Source organism: Montipora capricornis, chromosome 3 (assembly GCF_036669925.1).
Source record: "Montipora capricornis isolate CH-2021 chromosome 3, ASM3666992v2, whole genome shotgun sequence".
NCBI classification, from domain to species: domain Eukaryota; kingdom Metazoa; phylum Cnidaria; class Anthozoa; order Scleractinia; family Acroporidae; genus Montipora; species Montipora capricornis.
In genome coordinates, this window is record NC_090885.1 from 39,091,393 (window position 1) to 39,101,158 (window position 9,766).

At 44.3% G+C, this 9,766-nt stretch overlaps 2 pseudogenes; one reads left to right on the forward strand and one right to left on the reverse strand.

Annotated features, from left to right (window-relative positions):
- Window positions 1–3,602, forward strand: part of LOC138040210 (uncharacterized) — a 3,659-nt pseudogene extending 57 nt beyond the window's left edge.
- Window positions 3,603–5,802: 2,200 nt separating this feature from the next.
- Window positions 5,803–6,858, reverse strand: LOC138040211 (melatonin receptor type 1A-like; annotated as a pseudogene).
- Between the last annotated feature and the right edge of the window lie 2,908 nt (window positions 6,859–9,766).

A 9,766-nucleotide genomic window follows, 5' to 3' on the forward strand; every position in this document is an offset into this window, starting at 1 on the left:
CCACCGGCTGCACCGGTTCCTGCCGTCGTGGACCAAGTTCTGCCAGCTCCACCGGCTCCTCCCTCGCAACCAGCCGGCCCACTATGAACAACAAGAACAGTTCAACGAGGTATTTTAGAGTTTTGTGCATTTTTTTCTTTTCGTTCTAGTTTCTTATTTGCATAGGTTTTGCATCGTTTCGCTTTCTATCCCTGGGGGTTTCCTTGTGTGGTATGTTTGCCGTGTATCAAACCTAGCTTTACATTCGCTCGTGTGTCTAGCACAAGCTGATATGCCATGTCGGATCTAGCTATACGTTCGCTCGTGTTTCGGGCACATTTTGGTCCTTGCCGTATTTCAGCTCTAGCTTTACTTTTGCTCATTTGCCCAGTGCGGAGTCACAGATGCCATGTGTCGGCTCTAGTAATCGTTTGTTCCTGTGTCGAGCACAAATTCTATGCCGTGAGTCGGCTCTGGTTTGTTTTTCTCATGTGTTTACCACAAATTGGTTTTGCCGTGTGTCGTTTCTGGCTAAACGTTCGCTCGTGTCGAGCCTAACTGATTGGTTGCCGTGTGTCGGTTCTAGTTTAAGTGTGACTAGCACAAATTGGTTTTGCCGTGTGTCGGTTCTGGCTAAACGTTCGCTCGTGTGTCGAGCTCAACTGGTTGGTTGCCGTGTGTCGGCTTTAGTTTAAATGTGTTTAGCACAAATTGGTTTTGCTGTGTGTCGGTTCTGGCTAAACGTTCGCTCGTGTGTCGAGCTCAACTGGTTGGTTGCCGTGTGTCGACGTTAGTTTAAATGTGTTTAGCACAAATTGGTTTTGCCGTGTGTCGGTTCTAGGTAAACGTTCGTTCGTGTGTCGAGCTTAATTATTTGGATGCTGTGTGTCGGCTCTTCTTAATCGTTCACTAGGGGGTCGAGCACAAATTCTACGCCGTATGTCAGCTCTAACTCAGTTTAGCACAAATTGGTTTTGCCGTGTGTTGGTTCTGGCGTAACGTTCGCTCGTGTGTCGAGCTTAACTGATAGGTTGCCGTGTGTCGGCTCTTATTAATCGTCCTCGTTGGTCTTTTCCTTTTGCTTGGGTGTCGCGTTTATGTGGCAATTATCCGTTTTTTAGTTAAACGCTTGCTCGTGCATGGGCCGTTTGTCGCCCTTGGTTTCGCTTGGTTTATTTTATTTGCACAGTTTGCCTGTAACTGCTGGTCGGCTTATTTTATTTTATATCTGCTCGTGTCTTTAGTATCTATCCAATTGTGGGTTTCGTTCCGTTTAGCATACATATCTAGAGAGAGCATTTTGTATTTGTCTCTTGGGTACTTTTACTTTCTCACCTATCCCTGTTTAGTGCCTGGACTTTGTTGGTTTTCTGCGCTTAGGGGTATCACGGTGAGTTTTTGTTTTCTCCTGTTTCTATTCCCTAGTTAGAGGCTTTAAAAGCTGAAATCAAGAATTTAAAAGAGTTAAACGACGAGAAGTCGGTGGATTCAGCTCTCAAATATGTCCGTCAACTGCTCTCCCGTCCCCCTTCAATTTTCGACGCTTTTGCAGCAGCGGTAGCCTTGGAGCAACTTTGTGACGTTGCTAGAGAGAAAGGTCATCATCGCGCAAATCGTTTTTCCATTATCCTACGTCAAACCAGGCCGTTGATGGGTTCTCCTACTTTCCAGCAAGTTTTACTTAAATTGCTGGGCTCAGATGAAGAAGTCGCGATTGCGAAAGAAATTCAGAAGGCAGTGAAGCAGACCCCTGTGGTTTGCCCTAGACCCCCCACATCTCTTCCAGGTCCCGGTGTCACTCGCCAAACGAATCCTGTTGTGTGCCTCCTCAGATGTGTTTTCCAAAATTCAGTGGTTTGCCGTCCATTTAAAGAATTTATTACTGCGACCGTAAAGGATAGAATTTGCAACGGTTCAATCAATGTTGTAGGGCGCGTTGGCGAAGTCGTACCACCTCACTTGGTTTTTTCCAATTACAGTTAAGCCTGGTAAACCTCGTATGTGCCACGATGAACGTTTTTTAAATTGTTGGATCAAAGATTGTCCTTTTAAACTTGATTATTTGACAGACCTCTGTCGGTACGTCGAACCTGGCCATTATCAGACTACGTTTGACGATAAAAGCGGCTACGATCATATTCACCTTCATCCTCGCAGTTCTACCTTCTTTGGTTTCCAATGGGAGGGTTGGTATTTTACATACGCCTGTCTCCCTTTCGGGGGGAAAGCTAGCGCTTTTGTGTACCACACTATCGGCCTGACCGCTACCCATTTTATTAGATCACGTGGAGTTCCTTGCTCTCAATATATAGATGACCGGCATGTCGGGCAGTTACGTTTACATCCTCGGGCCGATAGCGTGGACGCTTTCTCCAACTTTCAGTTGGCTCAAATGGCCGCTTTCATCGCCTGTTCCGTTGTTATTTCCCTTGGGTACTTCATTGGCCTCAAGAAAAGTTGTTTGATTCCTTCGACGGCTAGGCGCTTCCTGGGTTATATTTGCAATTCTGAGAAACAGACTTTTCTCCTCCCTCAAGATAAAAAGGATAAATTTGCGGAACTAAGAGAAGCCATTCTTGACAAGAAAAGCGTTTCTCTTAAAACTCTCCAAACATTCGCCGGTAAAACTACATCTTTCGCCCTTCACGTTCCGGCAGCTAAGCTTTATTCCAATTCTGTCTATCAGGCTATCTCTCGAGCATCTAGGAATTGTGCCCGCCAAGTCAAACTGTCGTTTGACGTTTTCTTGATAGCTGGCAAGGTTTCCTGCCTTGGCGGAGGGAGTCTCACTTACAGGTTCAATTGTTTTCGGATGTCTCTTACTTTGGATGGGGCGGATGTCTTTTTAGCCCTGGTCGACCCGACGTTGTGATACGTGGTTATTGGGATGAAGCCGATCGAGGACTTCCCATCATCATCAAAAAAATTCAGGCCTTACGTCTCACGTTAGAAAATCTCCTTCATCGTTCCGAAAATACCAGGGTGAATGTGTTTGTGGACAATAAAGCTCTAGTATCTAGTATCTATCTTCTCAGAGGTTTCTGACGCAATGAAGTCCATATTCCAGTTTTCACTTAGTAGAAATCTCTCTCTTTCATTGCAATATGTTCCCTACCGAAGTAATCCCGCGGATTCGCCATCTCGCACACTTTCAGATCTAGACGCGTCTCTTGACGTGAAGCCATGGAACTTGGTGGACTCAACCTTCTGGCCTCATACCATCGATTTAATGGCCCTTCCTTCTAACGTCAAGTTGGATCGCTCAGGGCGTCCTTTGAAGTTCTTCTCCCCGTTTCCCTGTGTACAGGCCCAAGGAACCAATGTCTTTTCTCAAGTGTTATCATCCAGCGAAAACGCCTTTGTGTTTCCACCATTCACACTTATCGGCCCGCTCTTGAAGTTCCTGGCGTCGCGCAACCATGCCCTTTTACAATGATTGCCCGGATGTCTCGCGCAGGAAATACTTGTGGCCCCTCCTGCAGCGTCAGGCTACGGTTGCATTCAAATTGGGCTAAAAGGGGGATAATTTAGTTCTTCTATTCCCCGCTAAATCAGACCATTCTGCTTGGGAATTTAGACCACTTCAATGGGATCTTTAGGTATTTCGTTTTGCCGCGCTTTAATAACTTAACATAACTGCGTATTATTGTCAAGTACAAACTCGAGGGATCCTTTTTTCGTTTTTCTTTAATTGTTTAGGTACATAAGATATTTGTTTGTCATATTAAAATTCTGCTTACTTTTATTGTGACGCCGTATGTGGTTTCGACTGGCCTATTCTCATTTAATATTTTTTGTACTCTGTATTTTACACTCCTACATTTATTATGCCCTTTTTGCTCATTTAGGACCTTACCCTGGTGCAAAGAGTTTGGGTTCCCGCAGTCAGTTGCCCAAACTGTTCCTACCCAAACGACACTTCTTTTGCGTTTTTCCAACATTGCGGTTATACACGAAAGAAGAACGCCACCGTTCCAGATTCTGAGAAAGTTCGTTGAGACCTTGCTGCAATTGACGACCGTTTCGAAGCCCTCCGCAAGGCCAAGAGCGATAAACCCTACCAGAAGCAGAAGTCCAGCCTACAGCAAGAGCTCGAGCGTTTTCTTCACTCGCTAACCTCTCCTAAATCTCGTATATTGGCCACTCCGCAGGATTTAACGAGGTTTCTGATTTGGAAGGATAAAGGGGGAAAAACTAAAATTCATCTTACCCAGTGTAAGCACTTTGGAGTTCCCGGTAACGCTCGGTGCCGGTGTCCAACCAGACTCGCAGGTGGAACTGTTGATAATTTAATCGGGAAATTACGCTCCATTTTTATACAAGCAGGGCGGGGTGATACTTGGAATGATATTTTCGGGGTGGGGAACCCGGCAGCTCATCACTCCTTGAGACAGTACCTGGCCTTAGTACGCGAAGAACAAGCAAAGGCGCGAGTTTGTAAAAAACAAGCTATTCCTATCTTCTTTGGGAAGTTGACCGAGCTCTGTTTATATCTCAGAGATTCAGTTTTTTCTAAAGGTATATCTGCTGTTCAGGGCTATCTCTATGCAAGGGACCTAGCCTTTTTCTGTCTTGATTTCCATTCAGGGGATCGTGGCTCAGACCTGGGTAGGATCTTTACGAAGGAAATTGTTTGTCTCCCAGATGGGGATGGGTTTTTATTCCGCCACTCTTTTGGCAAGACTTTGAGAGGTGGCGGAAAAACCAATACCTTCATGATTAAGGAATGTCCGGACCCGAAGATCTGTCCGGTAGCCAATTTACGGTTATACGTTAAGTTATGTGACCTTATGTGCGTAAACTTGAGAGAAGGCTATTTTACTCTGCACCTACGTTCAGCTGGGATAAATGACAGAGAAACAATGCATAGTTTTAGAAGTGGCTGTTCGATCACTCTGTCTTTGCTGGGCGTACCTTCGGAGGATGTAGCAAGGCATGTTGGGTGGTCTTCTATCATAACAGCCGACTATTATTTACAAATGGGCAAGGTTATGAATTTGGATTCAGTCGCTACTTCTCTGCATGGCCATGAGCACAGCCCCAAATTCAATAGAGGGGCAACCGCTTGCTTCTGTGGTCACTCGGGTTTTCTCTGAGAAAAACGATATAAGGAACCTTTGTCTAGCTTATCCTTAGGTTTTAATGTATCCTTTCCTTAACGGGGTTTTAAAATGGGGTTTCTGAGTTTTGGAGAAAGGTCTTTTCTGTGTTCCCTCGTTACTGATATGGTCGCGGGAACTCTCTTTGGTTTACGAGCTATAAGCAGCAAGTCGCGTCGGCGGGCCGAAGGCCACAATCTTTTCCCATAACTCAACCGCGCCGTACAATGAGCGGCATAATTAAAGAATGAAAATGGTATACTATTTATTTAGGCTATATCAATATACTTTCATTGAAAGACTACATCAGGTTAAATATTTTGAAACACGATGAGTTATGTTCCCATAGCTTCAATATGGGTGAAGTAATGAAATTTGATAACTTTTTAAACTTCAGCTGAAGGAGCGCGGACACCTTCCATGGAAAGCCTGGAAAATAATTCATAACCACTTAGAACAGTAATTTATGGAACGTTTGACCAACGCCCTTAACGACAGTAAAATATCAAACCCCTTATAGAAACACCTCCCAAAATGACATTTGGAAGTCGGGTCTTAAATATTCAATATAATTGAATATAAACGAGAGGCATCTAAGCCAACGAAAAACCTCAAGGAAGTATTTTGGATGAACGATAGATACCGTTTTCTTTGCATACTTAATAAAAGTATTAATTAATGCTACTAGAACCAGAACACAAACGAACAGACTTCACCATGAAGTTTAATTTACGCGCCAAAAGAGTTCTCTTGACCGGTAGAAAACCTCTGTCGTTACGGTTTGAAGAGGGATAACCGCATGAGCCCTTTGTGAACTGCCAATCATTCCACTTTCTCTAGCACAGACAAATAGTTCCCGAAATGCTTTACGATAGTCGTAGTTTGAAAGCCAATAGATGAACGGGTTGATGGTACTGGACAAGAAGACAAGGAAAGTTGAAACTGTGAAAACTCGACGCGGTAAATATCCGCCTCCTGTAAACACGTCTATGAAGCCGATGACAGATACTGGAAAAAAACATAGGATGAAACCCAGAGTGGCCATCATCATTGTCAAGGTAGCGCGAATTTCCCTCCATTTTCTGTATTCCTGATCTGCTCGCCGCCGATTGTCGTCCATCTTGGCAATTTGGTGGTTGCTTGATCTGATAGCAAAGAAACACTTAATGTAGCTGAACACGATGAGTCCCATAGGTAATCCAATGAAAAGAAGAGCAACAAGAGCGGTGTAGGTCATGTTGACGTCGAATGGGTAAATACAGATTGCTTTTCCCGGGTGAAATACATAATAACCCCATCCAACCAAAGGAGGGACGCTGGCGATGCTCGGTAAAATCCACAGCAAGGTGGTTATCACCATGATGTTTCTCCTGGTAAAAATAACTTTGTTAGAAATCGGGTGACAAACTGCGAAGTAGCGATTGACAGCAATCGCTGCCATGTTTCCCATTGAAACTATGGTAAAAGAGCATAGGAGACATCCTTGGAAATCGCAGACTACCGGGCCAAATGGTCATTCGCTTGAGATGAGGACCTTCAGAGAAATTGGCATGACGATGATAGACATCAAAATGTCGCTGACTGCTAAATTTGTCACAAACATGTTTGGAAGCGTACGAAGGCGGCGGTATTTGCAAACAGAGGCCCAGACGATACCATTACCAGCAAATGAAATGATAATGAGGAATGTCAGAATCAAAGGCTCCATTATCCTTGATACGATGCTGCGATTGAACAAGTCAAACTTCAAATTGGCATATTCATTCAAGGAGGCAGCCATGAGGTTCTTTAGCTTCAACTTCAAGAAAGACGGGTCCCGAATCAACACCAAGTTGAGATTCACTGACGTCAACAATTTTGACTACGATGGTACCTTAAGAGCGCCTCTCAGAAATTTTCACCTAAGACCGTGCAAGATAAAAAAATTGAAAATTGCCAAACTTTGTCACAATAAAGGACTACCAAAACCATTTTTAGGAAAAATATGTTTTAGTTTGTTTCGATAATTATGTTACCTGGACGGCGACTTTTTCGGTATAGGGCCTTGTGAGCGAGTGAAAACTACTCCAAAATGTCGTCTTTTTGAAATAACGAATGAGAAACTTGAAAATCAAAACAACACGGCACATCTAGAGTAATTCATTTAACCTTTCGCGCTGTTTAGGGTGCAATATACCAAAACTGGAATTTTTGACCAAAATTTTAAAATTTAACCTTTGTTAGAGGGTACAGAGGCACAGAGGAACAGTGGTTACACAGGAACAGTGTACAGTGGGTACAGAGGAACAGTAGGTACAGAGGTACAGAGGAACAGTGGGTACAGAGGTACAGAGGAACCGTGGGTACCTCAGCCATGCAACTCAAAATTGCTTCAGTTCAGTGACTCATATAATAGTAGCAGAAGGAAGAAGGCATTGCAACACAGTCACGGCGGAGTTTCAATGCCGCAATGGATGAATATATTTCCCGTCGACAACGTGGACAGGGGTCAACCATTCTCAGTCTTGACTCGCATTAATTAGTGGGCAAATGCTGAGTATTTTGAGGTCTCATCATAGGTTCGAGGAATCAGTTTTTCTAAAACTTTCTTGTTTAGCAGATATTTATGCCACGAGAATAAAATAAACATCCAGTGAAACGTTTGTGCATCGCCGGCGTTGAGATATCAGGTCTACGTTTTTCCACCATTCCCTACTCTCCGTCTTTCCCTTCAAAAGCATCCTTCTGTTTTCGCCAATAACCTCTGACACCCTCCTACTAAGTTCTTGATGTTGATCGGTGCGTAAAACCGAAATGCGAGACTTGTATCGTAGCATGTATTTAACTACAGGTGTTATCCATCTTGGATCACGCTTTGACAGGATAGCCGTTCGTAATGGAATGCACCTGTTAATACTAGACAGGACCTTCAATTATATTCTAGGATGCTCACAGCTTTTTCGATATTATCCGCCTCCAATACTTCATCCCACCATTCCGAAGCGAGAGGCAGGTAAAGGGCTTGTTTCCGGTGCTCCCGACAATCCCTAAATTGCACTTTCTGACGAATAGGCCTAAGTTTCTTGCCAGCTGGAACGATAAATCCAAGGAGATCCGTCTTAATTAGCATCTTTATAGGATAAGTTTTTCCGAAGAGATCTGGCCTATTTGTGAAACAATTATCCAGAAATGAATCCCCTCGTGTTGGAAAATCCACCAGAGCGTTCCAACCAGTGATGCGTTTCAGTCTCGTGAGGCGATTAAGATCGCCACCGCAAACAATAGAAATGTTTGGGTGTTTTTCCAGCATTGTGTCAAAGAAATTCACAAGATAGTCCATTAAATCGCATTCCTGGTATGTTGTTTTCGGGGGGGGGGGGGGGATAAAGACCAGATAATTGTATGCAATTCCCACTTGGCAGCGACACAGTCAGGAAACTAAACTCGTACAAATTAGAGCGATAAACATCAATGACTGAAAGATTATTCCTTGTGTAGACAGCAATTCCTCCTTTATTCCTTAAGTCGCATCCAGACCAATTCCTATCTCTTCTGTAGATTTTATAATTCGGGATGTTAACTACCGTCTCGGGCACATCATTTTTTAGATAAGTTTCCGACACAACACAAGCGTCGATGTCGTTATTTCTTAAGGCGGCCTCCAAAGCCATAACCGCGCTCGCACCCTACTTTTTGTTTTCCCCAAGCTACAGATGTTAGTGAACAGAAGTTTAGGGACAGCAAGCTGACTTGAGCTAGCCGAGGTGTGTTCGCGGGACACCACTTGTTTTGGTACATTGACAAGGTTGCAAGGGTTTCATCGTTTTTCAACCCGCAGCCAAGGAGTAACCGACCCGCTTTCCGCTCTACGTCCAATGACGACAGAAATATCCTGAACAGCTCTCTCCTCCACTTGCTGAACATCTTTCCTCGAACCCCCACGACAACCACGAAACCTGAGCAGCCGTAGTTTCTTAAGCGTGTCAAAGACAGTGCTCGAAGGTTTACCAGCGTTTTTTCTCAAACCGGGTGGATAGTTTCTGCCATAAACTAGCGTCTTGCTTGCGTTATCCGGGGTTTGCTTTCTTAAATCATAGCTCTCCTCAGAAGAAATAGGGCCAGGGTTCCTCTCCACGTTCATATAAACTGTAATTTCTATCGATGACAAGGAATCATCCGTCGCCGCTAGCAGTACATAACCATGCTTAACAGGAGTGAGTTACAGAAAAATGGGTTAGAGAAAAGTGGTTTTGGAATTGTTCAATGTAAGGACGCAATTCACTTTTAATTCTGCATTTTAACTGTAAAATCGGTAAATTCTTTTGATGGACGCGGATCCTATAAATTACCACTTTTGTATTCGTTTTGTCCCACTTGTGACCAGTGTTTCTCTGCTCCTCTGTATCCACTGTCCCTCTGTACCCACTGCTGCGCTGTACCCAAAGTTCCTCTGTACCTCTGTACCCCCTGTTCCTCTGTCCTTCGGTACCCACTGATCCTCTGTACCCACTGCTCCTCTGTACCCACTGCTCCTCTGTACCCACTGATCCTCGGTACCCACTGCTCCTCTGTACCCACTGATCCTCTGTACCCACTGTTCCTCTGTACTTCTGTACCCACTGTTCCTCTGTACCCTCTGTTCCTCTGTGCCCACTGTTCCTCTGTACCTCTGTACCCACTGTTCCTCTGTACCCTCTGTACCCTCTGTT